The sequence below is a fragment of the Bufo bufo genome, chromosome 2 (genome assembly GCF_905171765.1).
Source record: "Bufo bufo chromosome 2, aBufBuf1.1, whole genome shotgun sequence".
NCBI lineage: Eukaryota > Metazoa > Chordata > Amphibia > Anura > Bufonidae > Bufo > Bufo bufo.
In genome coordinates this window covers 547,310,022-547,327,033 of record NC_053390.1, presented here as the reverse complement: position 1 = coordinate 547,327,033, position 17,012 = coordinate 547,310,022, and the positions used below count along the sequence as shown (strand labels likewise).

Below are 17,012 nucleotides of genomic sequence, written 5' to 3'. Positions count from 1 at the left end.
AGTATACAGTAATTACATAGATAAAATTGGGCTGGGCATAACATTTTCAATAGATGGGTCCGCAAAAAAAACCGGACAGATACGGAAGACATACGGATGCATTTCCGTATGCATTCCGTTTTTTTTTGCGGACCCATTGACTTTAATGGAGCCACGGAACGTGATTTGCGGCCAAATATAGGACATGTTCTATCTTTCAACGGAACGGAAATACGGAAACGGAATGCATACGGATTACATTCCGTTTTTTTTTTGCGGAACCATTGAAATTAATGGTTCCGTATACGGAACGCAAAAAACGGCCCGCAAAACTGAAAATAAAAAACGGTAGTGTGAAAGAGGCCTAACATCTGCACGTTTCTGTGTCATCCCAAACTGGGTGACATTTCATCAGCAGCATAGGGAACTGATTACAGGTGGGGAATGCCGCTTGTACTAAGCATTTTCAGCCATCCGTTCAGGTACAGGGAAAACGCTGCACGCTTGTTTTGGCGCGAGTGTAGCCTCCTTTTTTTTTTTCCTGGTATTGAGACCCTATGACGGATCTCAATACTGGAAAATAGAAACGCTATTGTGAAATTAGCCTTAAACTTTTTTTTTTTATCTTTTAAAACTATGAAGGCTGTAATATAAATGTTCTCATATTTAACACAAAATTGTGCAATATATAATGAGCCATAGGGTGACATTTTTTACATTGAACAATCTCTCTCTATATATGTATATCTCAAATGTATCATTAATAGCAATGACATTTATTATATAAAGTTATTTCTCTATGTAATGATAGAAATTGTACATCTGAATCGGTTATTTCATACATATAACACCTTTCTAGGGCTCCTTCACACTGCCTTACTTATTTCTGTTACTTCATTATAGGAGCAGAACAATGAAAATAACAAGAGTGCTGGATTCGGCGCATAACTGACATGAACGGAGTCAATCAGATCATGGAAAATGGGATCCATTTGGTTTCCGTCTGGGAGAATGTTTTTTTAGAGGTGAAAAAAGTCCAGCATGCAGGACTTTTCTGTCCGCCGTTTTTGACGATATATGTACAGAGGCCCTGTGCACGGAGACTCTCACACATGTGAACACTCCCTTACATACTGTGTAAATAATATTATACAGCAGTGTGTAATCCTGAATGTCTGGGATCAGCAACCTCCGGCACTGCTCCATTCACTTCTGTGGTAGTTAGAAGAACAACTGAGTATGTTTGCATGCTGGGAGTTGTAGTTTCACAGCAGCTGGAGTGCTGAAGGTTGCTGATCCCATCCTTTGTTTTGCCTAGACACCTGTACAGTTCTATATGTATAGAGTGTATTAAGTTGTCTTTTGGGTGACAGCTGTAAGGTGACACTTGCACATTATGCAGTCATGACATATTACCACAGAGGAAAAGCATTTCAGTAATTAAACTGGCTGATAGATTATTGGAGCAGTGCCAATGTTGGCTCTTTGAATGACACCCATAACAACCATGTTGGCACAGACAGACATAGGATATAAATGTGTAAATATAAAGGGAAAAGCAGCATTTTTTTCGCTTGTTTGGTACACAAAAAAAATAAAAAATTGTTGACATGTTATAGTTTCGTTTACTTTAGCTATACTGTACAAAAATGGTTCTGTCATTTCTTTCAATACGGTTTCATCCTAAATCTTGTTCCATGTGATGTGTTCTGAAATGAAAACAAACAGTTTTAATTAGACTGTGACGGCATTAAACCGATGCAGCAGACCTATGTGTTTATCATGGCACAGCTTTGATTTCAATTTGCCTTTAACCTTAAACAGAGAACAGGAACCCCTTTTAATATTGTTATGCAGGGTGCAGGAATAAAAAAAAAAACAGACTGCTGCTGCAGTACCAGCGCCAAGCTCCTTCCTCCTCCACTTCCAGTTCCCATTGGATCAGAAGTGTGACATGCCACCTATACACATGTCACCGCTGCTAGCCGATCAATGGCCTCAGGAGTTGTCACTGTGATTTCGTAGTAAAGAGGTCACAGAGAGGCACGGAGCATTATCAGTCATGTTAATGCTCCGTGCCTCTGCAGTCTGCATCGGGTCTTGGCACTCTTTCACGGAGCGGATGCCACGCACGGCATCCGCTCGTGTGAACCCAGCCTAACAGTTCAATACAGCACAATACAGATGTATCGTGCTGCATTGAAACAGGGATCAGACCCTGTAATGTTAAAGTCCCAGAGTGGGACAAATAATAAAGTGAAAAAAAAAAGTTCATAAAATTTAAGTTTTACAAAAATAATTAAAAGTTTCAAGTAAAAAAATAAAAAAGCGTCCTTTTCCAAAAATAAAGTAAAAAAGAATTGTAAAAAATAGGGAAAAGACATATAGACATATTAGGTATCGTTGCGCCCGTATCGACCAGCTCTATAAACATATCACATGACCTAACCCCTCAGATGAACACCGTAAAAAAGTACAACAGCAAGCGATCAAAAAGGCATACGCCCACCAAAATAGTACCAATCTAACCGTCACCTCATCGCGCAAAAAATGAGCCCCTGCCTGAGACAATCGCCCAAAAAATGTAAAAAAATATGGCTCAGAATATGGAGACACTAAAACATCATTTTTCTTGTTTTAAAAAAGCTGTTATTGTGTAAAACTTACATAAATAAAAAAAATGTATACATTTTAGGTATCGCCGCGTCCGTATCGACCGGCTCTATAAAAATATCACATGACTTAACCCCTGAGATGAACACCGTAAAAAATAAAAACTGCTAAATAAACCATTTTTTGTCACCTTACATCACAAAAACTGTAATAGCAAGCCATCAAAAAGTCATATGCAGCTACTGGCTCCATTTCTCATATCTGGTGGTCGTGTCCAGACATTCATCACTTTTGGGCGGAAGTGGAGCGTACCATTTGTAGCACGTCCCTGAAGCTCACAGCCCAATTAGTACTACTCTGGCTACCTACCCCAGATTTTCGCCCTGGGAAACATAACCTGACCACACACTTGCTGATGGCCGCTAAACTTCTGATCCCTGTAAAATGGAGGTCAGTAGATCCACCGACCTTAGACATGTGGAGAGATAGGGTCCACCAGATGTGCCAAATGGAGGAACTGATTGGGTGGACATATCATAACAGAGACCGCTTTCTACAGATCTGGCAGCCTTGGCTACACTATAGGACAGGCTACCTGAATTCTCTGCAACCCGGTACTACTTAATCTACGAAAGGCGAGATGTTCATTCGGGCCACTTTTTGAGACCCCCCCCCCCCCCCCTCCTCTCCACCCGCCTGCCTTTATCTCTCGCGGGGAGATATTGACCAGAGCTGACATGTTTAAAGATTTGGTTGACGCAATAAGCTATATTTTCATTCTCAAACACTATGCGGATTGTAGTTTGTAACATGGGGTGACACAGTGTTAGGGCTGTTAGCTCTGTTCACTTGTTTTGTACATCATTTCTTGTTTCTTCTTGTGATTGTAAGATCATTTATCTAAGGGACTATTTGGTCCTAGATGAGTGGTTACCTCGTGATTACATGTATTGTTAGGCTATGCCTTTGATGATTTATGTCTTGCATTCATAACGATGTGACTCACTCAACTTTGGATTTCTTTATTGAATTATGATCTTTGTTTGTCTAATAAAAAGAGATTTCAAACAAAAAGTCATATGCACCCCATAATAGTGCCAATCAAACTGTCATCTCATCCCGCAAAAAATGAGACCCTACCTAAGATAATCGCCCAAAAACTGAAAAAACTATGGCTCTCAGAATATGGAGACACTAAAACATGATTTATTTATTTTTTGTTTCAAAAATGATATTATTGTGTAAAACTTACATAAATAAAAAAAAAAGTATACATATTAGGTATCGCCGCGTCCATATCGACCGGCTCTATAAAAATATCACATTCAGTGGTAGAGCGCATGCTTCGCATGTATGAGGCCCCGGGGTTCAATCCCTAGCATCTCCATGTTAAAAAAAAAAAAAAAAAAATATCACATGCCCTGACCCCTCAGATGAACACTGTAAAAAAATAAAAATAAAAACTGCTAAATTAACCATTTTTTGTCACCTTACATCACAAAAAGTGTAATAGCAAGCGATCAAAAAGTCACACACACCCCAAAATAGTGCCAATAAAACCGTCATCTCATCCCGCAAAAATTATACCCTACCCAATATAATCGCCCAAAAACTGAAAAAAATATGGCTCTCAGACTATGGAGACACTAAAACATGATTTTTTTTGTTTCAAAAATGAAATTATTGTGTAAAACTTACATAAATAAAAATAAAGTATACATATTAGGTATCGCCGCGTCCGTGACAACCTGCTCTATAAAAATACCACATGATCTAAGCTGTCAGATGAATGTTGTAAATAACAAAAAAAAACGGTGCCAAAACAGCTATTTCTTGTTACCTTGCCTCACAAAAAGTGTAATATAGAGCAACCAAAAATCATATGTACCCTAAACTAGTACCAACAAAACTTCCACCCTATCCCGTAATTTCTAAAATGGGGTCACTTTTTTGGAGTTTCTACTCTAGGGGTGCATCAGGGGGGCTTCAAATGGGACATGGTGTAACAGTCCAGCAAAATCTGCCCCCCAAAAAACCGTATGGCATTCCTTTCCTTCTGCGCCCTGCCGTGTGCCCGTACAGCAGTTTACGACCACATATGGGGTGTTTCTGTAAACTACAGAATCAGGGCCATAAATATTGAGTTTTGTTTGGCTGTTAACCCTTGCTTTGTAACTGGAAAAAAATAATAAAATGGAAAATCTGCCAAAAAAGTGAAATTTTAAAATTGTATCCTTATTTTCCATTAATTCTTGTGGAACACCTAAAGGGTTAATGACGTTTGTAAAATCAGTTTTGAATATCTTGAGGGGTGTAGTTTCTTAGATGGGGTCACTTTTATGGAGTTTCTACTCTAGGGGTGCATCAGGAGGGCTTCAAATGGGACATGGTGTCAAAAAAACCAGTCTAGCAAAATCTGCCTTCCAATAACCGTAATGCATTCCTTTCCTTCTGCGTCCTGCCGTGTGCCCGTACAGCAGTTTACGACCACATATGGGGTGTTTCTGTAAACTACAGAATCAGGGCCATAAATGTTGAGTTTTGTTTGGCTGTTAACCCTTGCTTTGTAACTGGAAAGAATTATTAAAATGGAAAATCTGCCAAAAAAGTGAAATTTTTAAATTGTATCTCTATTTTCCATTAATTCTTGTGGAACACCTAAAGGTCATTTTTGGGTGGTTTATATTATTTAAGCTTCACAAAGTGACTTCAAACCTGAACTGGTCCTTAAAAAGTTGGTTTTTGAAAATTTCAGAGAAATTTCAAGATTTACTTCTAAACTTCTAAGCCTTGTAACGTCCCCCAAAAATAAAATGTCATTCCCAAAATTATCCTAACATGAAGTAGACATATGGGAAATGTAAAGTAATAACTATTTTTGTAGGTATTAATATGTATTATAGAAGAAGAGAAATTGAAACTTGGAAATTTGCTAATTTTTTAAAATGTTTGGCAAATTTGGTATTTTTTTATAAATAAAAATGATTTTTTTTTTACTCCATTTTACCAGTGTCATGAAGTACAATATGTGACGAAAAAACTATCTCAGAATGGCCTGGATAAGTCAAAGCGTTTTAGAGTTATCACCACATAAAGTGACACTGGTCAGATTTGCAAAAAATGGCCTGATCCTGAAGGTGAAAATGAGCCCGGTCCTTAAGGGGTTAAAGGGAACCTGTCCCCAGGATTTTGTGTATAGAGCTGAGGACATGGGTTGCTAGATCACCGCTAGCACATCTGCAATACCCAGTCCCCATAGCTCTGTGAGCTTTTATTGTGTAAAAAAAAAAAAGATTTTATACATATGCAAATTAACCTGAGATGAGTCCTGTCCCTGACTCATCTCAGGGACAGGACTCGTCTCCGGTTAATTTGCATATGTATCAAATCGGTTTTTTACACAATAAAAGCACACAGAGCTATGGGGACTGGGTATTGTGGATGTGCTAGCGGTGATCTAGCAACCCATGTCCTCAGCTCTATACAAAATCCTAGTGACAGGTTCCCTTTAATAACTGGTTGAACCTCCTTTGGCAGCAATAACTTCAACCAAACGTTTCCTGTAGTTGCAGATCAGACGTGCACAACGGTCAGGAGTAATTCTTGACCATTCCTCTTTACAGAACTGTTTCAGTTCAGCAATATTCTTGGGATGTCTGGTGTGAATCGCTTTCTTGAGGTCATGCCACAGCATCTCAATCGGGTTGAGGTCAGGACTCTGACTGGGCCACTCCAGAAGGCGTATTTTCTTCTGTTTTAAGCCATTCTGTTGTTGATTTACTTCTATGCTTTAGGTTGTTGTCATGTTGCAACATCCATCTTCTGTTCATCTTCAGCTGGTGGACAGATGGCCTTAAGTTCTCCTGCAAAATGTCTTGATAAACTTAGGAATTCATTTTTCCTTCGATGATAGCAATCCGTCCAGGCCCTGACACAGCAAAGCAGCCCCAAACAATAATGCCCCCACCACCAAACTTCTAGTTAGGATGAGGTTTTGATGTTGGTGTGCTGTGCCTCTTTTTCTCCACACATAGTGTTGTGTGTTTCTTCCAAACAACTCAACTTTGGTTTCATCTGTCCACAGAATATTTTGCCAGTACTGTTGTGGAACATCCAGGTGCTCTTGTGCAAACTGTAAACATGCAGCAATGTTTTTTTTGGACAGCAGTGGCTTCCTCTGTGGTATCCTCCCATGAAATCCATTCTTGTTTAGTGTTTTACGTATTGTAGATTTGCTAACAGGGATGTTAGCATATGCCAGAGACTTTTGTAAGTCTTTAGCTGACACTCTAGGATTCTTCTTCACCTCATTGAGCAGTCTGCGCTGTGCTCTTGCAGTCATCTTTACAGGACGGCCACTCCTAGGGAGAGTAGCAGTAGTGCTGAACTTTCTCCATTTATAGACAATTTGTCTTACCGTGGACTGATGAACAGCAAGGCTTTTGGAGATACTTTTATAACCCTTTCCAGCTTTATGCAAGTCAACAATTCTTAATCGTAGGTCTACTAAGAGCTCTTTTGTGCGAGGTATCATTCACATCAGGCAATGCTTCTTGTGAAAAGCAAATCCAGAACTGGTGTGTGTTTTTAATAGGGCAGGGCAGCTGTAGCCAACACCTCCAATCTCATCTCATTGATTGGACTCCAGTTGGCTGACACCTGACTCCAATTAGCTCTTGGAGATATCATTAGTCTAGGGGTTCACATACTTTTTCCACCTGCACTGTGAATGTTTACATGGTGTGTTCAATAAAAACATGCTAACATTTAATTCTTTGTGTGTTATTAGTTTAAGCAGACTGTGATTGTTTATTGTTGTGACTTAGATGAAGATCAGATCACATTTTATGACCGATTTGTGCAGAAATCCATATCAACCCAAAGGGTTCACATACTTTTTCTTGCAACTGTATGTCACACTTCTGGTCCAGTGGGGACTCAAAGTAGAGGAGAAGGGAGCTGTGCACCGGAACCAAAGTGCTGGGAACAGGCAAGTTTTTTTTTATTTTATTTTTAATCGCTACACTCTGCCTCACAATATCAAAAGGGGATTCTGGTCTTTGAGAAACCCTTTATATGAATTACTATAAAAAATGCCCTGAAATCAGAGATAGATAATGACTAGAACAGGTTGCCTCCACTTACAGGGCTGCCTAAAGGGGTGGGACTCACTACACACTGCGCTTTAGCGCCTGTATATACTTTAAATTGGTAAGCATTCTTGTCAGGCTGCTCAACTTCAGGCATATCACAGTCACTCCATTGTGTATGCTATTGCATAGCAGCAACTCTGCTGTAGAATAGATAGTAATGATGCAATCCTGTGTGTGGTATTTCGTCATGGTTGAGCAGCCTGACAGGAAGGGGGAGAAGGGATGTGATCCTGATCCCTGTTCCTGTCAGGCTGCTCTACCATAATGGCCTATGAAACACAGGATTTCACTGCCTGCCCTGTGAGAGATCTGAGAAGATCGGTTAGACTTGCAGCACGTGGTCTATCTGACAGGTCTTTCTGTGTTTCCTTTCTGTTTGTTGTTGTGGGCAGGATCCCACCTCTCCACAGGTTCTGCTCATTAGTTGTTTAAGAGGCTCTATTTAAGCCTCTTACTGCTGACTTTGCGGTTGATATTTTCCTTCTGGAGTTCTATAATGTTTTTTTGTGGATCCTCTACTTCCCGCTCGTCTCAAGCTAAGTCCTCCTGTTTTCTCCTTTGTGCGTGTGTTGCTTCTAGGTCTCAGGGAGATGCTGGTCCCTTCATTGTGGAAGGTACCGGCTGTCTCATTCACCACTCCCTAAGTTAGGGTTTGGAACAGTGTCAGCAGGGCTTAGGTTCCAGCGTATGAGTTTGTTCACCATCAGGACTTGCTCATACTGTCAGCAGTCATGAAGAGGCTCAGGGATTGTTAGGAGGTTACCATTCCCTCCTCCCTAGCTTTGGGGCCTAGTCTGTTTACCTGTTGCTGTTTGTTTACTTGGTGTTCCTCTTATCCCCACTTGCCGTGACACAGGATGGCATCATTATTATCTATTGTACAGCAGAGTTTCTACCCTCCAATAAATAGTAATGGATCAATACAGAGTGTGGTTTGCAGTCAGGCTGAGCCAGCCTTACAGGAAAACTCACCACTGTGGAGTATATGCAGGTGTCGGAGCACAGTGTGTAGTAAGTCTCCCACTCCCCTTGCCCCGTATGCAGCGCTGCAAGTTGAGGCAACCCATCCTCTCACCCTGATGGCGAAATGCGCGTCAGGGTATGGTGGTGGTCTGACCTGAGTTAGGGACACAATAATTTGGTTGGTATTATATAGATATTTGCCTATATACTTTTTATTATACTGGATCACTTATATATATATATATATTTTAAAATTTTTTTTTTTTTTTAATTATTATTATTATTATTTTCTCACGTTATTTGATCTGTACTCTTCATAGCCATACTATTTGGCTGTGTGTATACCGTATTTTTCGCTTTATAAGATGCACCTGATGATAAGACGCACCTAGGTTTTTGAGGAGGAAAATAAGAAAAAAAATATTTTGAACTAAAAGGTGTGCTTTTGGTGGGTTTTGAACTAATAGTGGTCTGTGGATGACACTGTTATGGAGGAGATCTGTGGATGACACTGTTATGGAGGGGATCTGTGGATGACACACTGTTATGGGGGATCTGTGGATGACACACTGTTATGGGGGATCTGTGGATGACGCATTGTTATGGGGGATCTGTGGATGATGCACTGTTATGGGGGATCTGTGGATGATGCACTGTTATGGGGGATCTGTGGATGACACTGTTATGGGGATCTGTGGATTACGCACTGTTATGGGGGCATTTGTGGATGACACACTGTTATGGGGACATGTGTGGATGACTCACTGTTATGGGGACATCTGTGGATGACACTGTTATGGGGGGGATCTGTGGATGACACTGTTATGGGGGTATCTGTGGATGACACTGTTATGGGGGTATCTGTGGATGACACTTATGGGGGGTTTGTGGATGACACTGTTATGGGGGGGATCTGTGGATGACACTGTTATGGGGGGGATCTGTGGATGACACTGTTATGCTATATATGTGTCATCCACAGATCCCCCCATAACAGTGTTCCTGTGTAAAAAGTGACCACCAATACACCGGGCCCTGCTCACAGCAGTCTTCATATCTAAACTGTAGTCATGTAATCCTTAACCTCTTTGTTAGCTTTGTTAAAATAGCGCAATCCTCTGCAGTAGTACTTACTATCAAACTACCGTAGCAGGCCGGCCGGCAGCGTAACGCCACTCACTTTGTCACGCGCCTGCTCCTCCCCCTTTATTTATGAATCAGGTTGAGCAGGCAAGAGAGAGTGAGTGACGTTACACTGCCGGCCGGTCTGCTACAGTAGTTTGATAGTGAGTACTACTGGAGAGGATTGCGCTACTTTAACAAAGCTAACAAAGAGGTTAAGGATTACATTACTACAGGTTAGATATGAAGACTGCTGTGCGTGGGGCCCGGTGCAATAGAGTACAGTGACTGCACAGGGCCCCGCCGCGATAGCAACAGCAGTTGCCGGCCTCCAGCCTCTCCTCCCTCCCCGCTTATACGTTGCAGGTCCCGCTGTGCAGCATAGAGGCCGGCGATGTATCAGTGTCAGCGCACCATTTGCTTTATAAGACACACTGCCATTTTTGCCCCACTTTTGGGGGGAAAAAGTGCGTCTTATAAAGCGAAAAATATGGATACTTGTTTATGAACTCTTGAATCTGCACTTTATTGTACCTCCCTAAAAATACTTTTTGCACTTGCACTTTATTATGCTTATCCTGCCGTTTGGTCACCACCACTGTTTTTGTGTTTTTAACCGTTTTTAATTTATTTGCGTATGTCAATCATGTCTGTAATACATGTTTTAAAAAAAATGTGATACTATAATCATGATGGATGTGTGATTAGCTTGTTGTTTATTGTTGAACCACATATTCTTCTATTGGTGTTATATTCTAGGACAGGTTGCTTGTGGCCATTTTTAATCATTCCAAGGGAACCCTTTGAAGGATGCAGTTATTTTGGGTCCTTGAAGAATACAGTTAGTTTGGGCTCTTGAAGGATGCAGTTAATTTGGGCCTTTTTTCCATTGTGTTTCAGAAGCTATAACTCTTCAATTTAAATACAAGTTATCACTTTCAGATGAGATTGATAACTACTCCTGAAGAGCATCGCAAGTAATGGATGCTTATAAAGACCGTTGGGACAGTGACATACTCTGGGCACCCAATCTTTGGTACTAGACTAAATTGTACAGTATCATACAATTTTTCTTGAACTGCTGCACATATAACATATGTAGATTTAAAGTCAGGTATTTGCACAGTTTAACTGCAGTTCTTAGCTGTGACACTATTTCACAGTCTGAACCCGGCCGGCGGCCGTACAAGTACATGACTTTTCCATTTAGAGTACTTACCCTCTATTCATTACAAATGTCATGTCAGAGAATCTTATCTTAGTGCTATTTGACTGCTCTGAATATGGTTAGCTATCAGTATAAAGATTCGTTTACTTTCTAAGTACTACAAGGTTAAATTTTAAGTAGTGACATACATGCCAACACAAACAGGGAACTAAATATTGTGTGAGTACCCATTTTGTTGCGCTCTTGGCATGAACTTGCTGGAATACTATGGCCTTTGTTCTCATTGCAAGCAAGTTACAAAACCACGTCTCAACTAGTTTACCTTATTACTGGAATGTCATTTATCCAGCGTAACCCCTCTTCACCTGCATGAAGACCTGTTTTCATTGTTTTGAATGCAAAACATGTACATTTCCGAGCTTTTTTCCCCTTCACCAGATTGTAAGCATTTCTATTATTCTACAGAAATGGAAGATAAGGTCTAGTAAATAAAATGAGCCTTAGGGCTCATGCACATGAACGTATTTTCTTTTCGCTTCCATTCAGTTTTTTTTGCGGACCGTATGCGGAACCATTCACTTCAATGGGGCTGTAGAAAATACAGAAGTTACTCCGGTGTGCATTTAGTTTCCATTTGTCCGCATGGCCTTTCCGCAAAAAAAAGTAGTGCATGTCCTATTATTGTCCGCAAATCACGGTCCGACGCCCCATGCAAGTCAATGGGTCCGCAAAAAATACAGAACGCACACGGAACACATCCATATGTCATCCGTATTTTGCGGATCCATACTGTAGAAATGCTATGCCCAGCCCATATTGCTCATGTGTTTGGTGATTAATAAGTTATTGTTTCTGTATAAGATCTGCAAAAAACGGACCAAATGCGGAAACCATACGGATATGTTTTGTGCAATAACGGAACGGAAGAGGACTTAAATCAGAGAGAAAAAAAACTCAGATACGGATCAGTGAAAAACGGACCACAAAACAACAACGGTCATGTGCATGAGCCCTTAGGCCGTATGCACACGATAGGCCGTGGGTCTGTTATACGGTACTCATATCATCATGTGACTAATGCATTGTAAATCATTATGATGCAGTAAGTTTGGGTCAAATGAGCAGCTGTCAGTTCAGGAGATGCGGCCGACAAACAGGCTGTGTTTCCTAGACGGCACACAACCATGTGCATGCAGCCTTACTTTAGCAACACATCATGGAAATGCTGATACCAAATCAAATAAGTTATGATGTGATGACATATCCACTTGTCTGTCTGCATAATAGACAACACAGACCCTTACTTTATCTCTTGTATTATACATTTTAATTATCATAGTAGTCTAAAACAAAATTATAATCTAAAAATCACAATCTAAAAATCTTCAAAAAATTGCCCCTCTGACTACACTCTTCACTCTTTATAGCAGGGTCACATGTGACTGATTGGTTGCAGATTTGCCGTTGCGAAATTTGATGCTGCAAATCAGCAGCATTGTACAGTACCAGCAAAAAGGATGAGAATTTCAGAATTCTCATCCACATGCAACCTTAAAAAATGTGAATTTAGGCAGCGGATTTCTCCCTTTCCAACGGAGAGGGTGAAATCTGATGGCTTTTCCATGGCTCAAACCACATGTAATACATACAGTTTTGTTGCATTTTTTGTTTTTTGTTTTTTCTGCTGGATTTTTAGTCACGTGTGAACCCAGCCTTAAGGAAATAGCCTAAGTGGGAGGGGTGGGTAACATTTGTGTTAAGTATGTGCCATTCCACCTATGAAACCACTAATAGCAGTCAAAATTAGCCTCTGTTGTGTTACAGATACATGTGCAAAGATCAGATTCTGCACTATATTCGGATTTAGGCCTCATGCACACGACAGTATTTTTTCACGGTCCACAAAACGGGGTTCCGTTGTTCCGTGATCCGTTTCCGTTTTTGTTTCCGTGTGTCTTCCTTGATTTTTGGAGGATCACCAGACATGAAAAGTCAAGTCAAGTTTGCCTTGCAAATGACAGGGAAAAAACGGACACGGATCACGGACGCGGATGACAATCTTGTGTGCCTCCGTGTTTTTTCACGGACCCATTGACTTGAATGGGTCCGCGAACCGTTGTCCGTGAAAAAAAAAGGGCAGGTCATATTTTTTGGACGGACTGGAAACACGGATCACGGACGCGGATGACAAACGATGCATTATCCGAGTCAATGGGTCCGCAGAAAATCACGGAAAACGGAACAACGGACACGGAACACAACAACGGTCGTGTGCATGAGGCCTTACGCACGGGCGTTGCGGGAAAAGGTGCGGGTGCGTTGCGGGAACATGCACGATTTTTCCGCGTGAGTGCAAAACATTGTAATGCGTTTGGCACTCGTGTGAGAAAAATCGCGCATGTTTGGTACCCAAACCCGAACTTCTTCACAGAAGTTCGGGCTTGGTATCGGTGTTCTGAAGATTGTATTATTTTCCCTTATAACATGGTTATAAGGGAAAATAATGGCATTCTGAATACAGAATGCATAGTAAAATAGGGCTGGAGGGGTTAAAAATAAAGATTTTTTTTTTAACTCACCTTAATCCACTTGTTTGCGCAGCCCGCATCTCTTCTGTCTTTAACTGTGAGCAATAGGACCTTTGATGATGTCACTGCAATAATCACATGGTCCATCACCATGGTGATAGATCATGTGATGAGCGTAGTGACGTCATCAAAGGTCCTATTGCTCACAGTTAAAGACAGAAGAGATGCCGGCTGCGCGAACAAGTGGATTTAGGTGAGTTAAATTTTAATTTTAATTTTTTAACCCCTCCAGCCCTATTTTACTTCGCATTCTGTATTCAGAATGCTATTATTTTCCCTTATAACCATGTTATAAGGGGAAATAATAATGATCGGGTCCCCATCCCGATCATCACCTAGCAACCGTGCGTGAAAATCGCACCGCATCCACACTTGCTTGCGGACGCTTGCGATTTTCACGCAACCCCATTCACTTCTATGGGGCCTGCGTTGCGTGAAAAACGCAGAATATAGAAAATGCTGCGATTTTCACGCAACGCACAAGTGATGTGTGAAAATCACCGCTCGTGTGCACAGCCCCATAGAAATGAATGGGTCATGATTCAGTGCGGGTGCAATGCGTTCAACTCACGCATCGCATCCGCGCGGAATACTCGCCCGTGTGAAAGGGGCCTATATCTACACTGAGTTTATAATGCACAGGATATTTATTAGGAGATGCGTACAATGTGTATGCAAATACTGTATGTCATGCAATAAAAAGTGACCAATAAATGCCCAAAAAAACACATAAAACAATGAGAGTCAACAGTCGAATTTGATCGTTTGAAATTTGAGCATGCACGATAAATTCTGTGTCAATAGGACCCTACAGAAACCTATGAGCAGTATTCTGGGAATTATTGACCAGATGACAGACTTCAACAATGTGATTGTGTCTTGTGTAGTGATGACATTTCAGAAGATCACTTTGAACAAATTTAGTGTGCTTTCAATTATAAATGAAAAATGTTATGTTCTGATACCCCTAAATAAAATCCAGGGTGACTAATTGCCTTCAGACGTCACTTAATTAGTAAATATAGTCTACCTGTGTGTAATTTATTCTCAGTATAACTACAGCTGTTCTGTGAAGGCCTCAGAGGTTTGTTAGAGAACATTAGTGACCAAACAGTATCATTAAAACAAAGGAACACATCAGACAGGCCAGGGATAAAGTTGTGGAGAAGTGTAAGGCAGTGTTACGGAAGGTGTTACAGAAAACTAGAAGACACAAATGAAGATCCGACTGACTTGATCCAAAACTAAGGAACCAAAGGGTAAGCCCTGCAACAGCCCTAGCTCTCTCCCTTACTGCTCAGCCTATGCAAAAATCTCTATGGTAGATAATTGCATACCCTCGTTCCTCGACTGTATGAAACCTGAACACCCTATAATAGTGAGGGGACACGACCATCGGCTCCCTACACTTAATACGGAGGGAGTCAGGGTCAGCTAGGATCAAGCAAACAGGAAAACACAGATAAATGAACAGACTTATCTGTAGAAGCATCAGTTGTAGCATCCAGCATGCACACACTCCAGGAAGTTGTATAAACCGCAAAGTGATGCAGTATGGGAGGGGATTTAAAGGGATGCAATCAGTGCAACTAGATGACAGCTGAGAGAGGGAAACGAGATGACAAAACAAAAGCAAAACAAAAGAACCTCAAGCAGGAGGTTCTGAAGAACGTCTGTCAGAGCTTCTCAGATGTCTGGCGGTGACAGGCAGGGTTAGGTAATAAAAAATATCCCAAGCTCTGAACATCTCACGGAGCACTGTTCAATCCATCATCTGAAAATGGAAGGAGTATGGCACAACTGCAAACCTACCAGGACATGGCCGACCAACCTAAACTGATAGCCCAGGCAAGGAGAGCACTAATCAGAGAAGCAGCCAAAAGGCCCATGGTCACTCTGGAGGAGCTGCTGAGCTCCACAGCTCAGGTAGGAGAATCTGTATACAGGACAACTATAAGTGGTGTACTCCACAAATCTGGACTTTGTGGAAGAGTGTCAAGAAGAAAGCCATTTTTGAAAGTAAGCCATAAGAAGTCCTGTTTGCAGTTTTCCACAAACCATGTAGGGGACACAACAAACATTTGGAAGAAGGCCTGTGGTCAGATGAGACCAAAGTTTAACTTTTTTTCCTAAATCTAAAACACTATGGGGAACATTTATCAAACTGCTGTAAAGGAAAACTGGTTTAGTTTCCCATAGTAACCAATCAGATTCCACCTTTCATTTTCCAAAGGAGCGCTGAAAAATGAAAGGTGGAATCTGATTGGTTGTTATGGGCAACTAAGCCAGTTTTCCTTTACATCAGTTTTGATAAATTGCCCCCTATGTGTGGTGGAAAACTAACACTGCAAATCACCCTGAACACACCATCCACACCGTAAAACATGGTGGTAACAGCTTCCAGTTGTGGGATGCTTTTCTTCAGCAGGGACAAGGAAGCTGGTAAGAGTTGATGGGAAGATGGGTGGAGCTAAATACAGGGCAATCCTGGAGTAAAACTGGTAGAGACTGCAAAAGACTTGAGACTGGGGCGGAGGTTCACCTTCCCGCAGGACAACGCCACTAGAGCTACAATGGAATGGTTTAGATCAGTGGTGGGCAAACTTTTTTGTCAACTGAGCCAAATATCGCCAAAACCACGATTGAAATTTCTTTTGAGAGCCACATTTTTAAAACCTAAAATATATAGGAAGGAAGCGCATGCTGAAGTGAATGGGTCCATGATGCGGGCTGCACACAGCCTTGTGCAGCCCGCATCCTGGACCTATTCACTTCAATGGGTCCAGGATCCGGGATATGAGTGCTACAGAGTTCTTCCGTGGTGCTTCTGGCTGTGCCTCCGCACCGCAAAAAAGTAGCGCATGCTGAAGTGAATGGGTCCATGATGCGGGCTGCACACAGCCGTGTGACCCCCCCGCATCGGCGATCGCCGCAAACCGCAGGTCAATTCAGACCTGCGGTTTGCGGCTTTTACCTGGTGCGGCGGCGGCAGTGCCATCGGGTCCCCATGGGGCTGTATGGTGGACCTGATGGCACTGAAAAAATAACGTTTTCCCCCCCCAAAAATTAAAAGTTTCAAGTAAAAATAAACAAAAACGTAATTTTCCCCAAATAAAGTTAAAAAAATTGGTAAAAATTAGGGGGGGAAAAAAAAGTATACATATTAGGTATCGCCATGTCTGTATCGACCGGCTCTATAAACATATCACATGACCTAACCACTCAGATGAATACCATAAAAAATAAAAAATAAAAACTGTACCAATCTAACCGTCACCTCATCCCGCAAAAAATTAGCCCCTACCTGAAAAAAAAAGCTGTTATTGTGTAAAACTTACATAAATAAAAAGAAAAGTATACATATTAGGTATCACCGCGTCCGTATCGATCGGCTCTATAAAAATATCACATGACCTAACCCCTGAG

The 17,012-nt window shown here is 41.3% G+C and overlaps 1 protein-coding gene across 3 annotated transcripts in view; it reads right to left on the bottom strand.

Moving 5' to 3' along the window:
* Nucleotides 1-1,264: 1,264 nt before the first annotated feature.
* STAP1 (signal transducing adaptor family member 1) overlaps nucleotides 1,265-17,012 on the bottom strand; it is a 139,817-nt gene continuing 124,069 nt past the window's right edge. For all 3 annotated transcript variants that reach the window (XM_040420476.1, XM_040420478.1, XM_040420477.1), the window contains one exon: nucleotides 1,265-1,688. The gene's annotated coding sequence lies outside the window, so the exon portion shown is untranslated. The remainder of the gene's footprint in view (nucleotides 1,689-17,012) is intronic.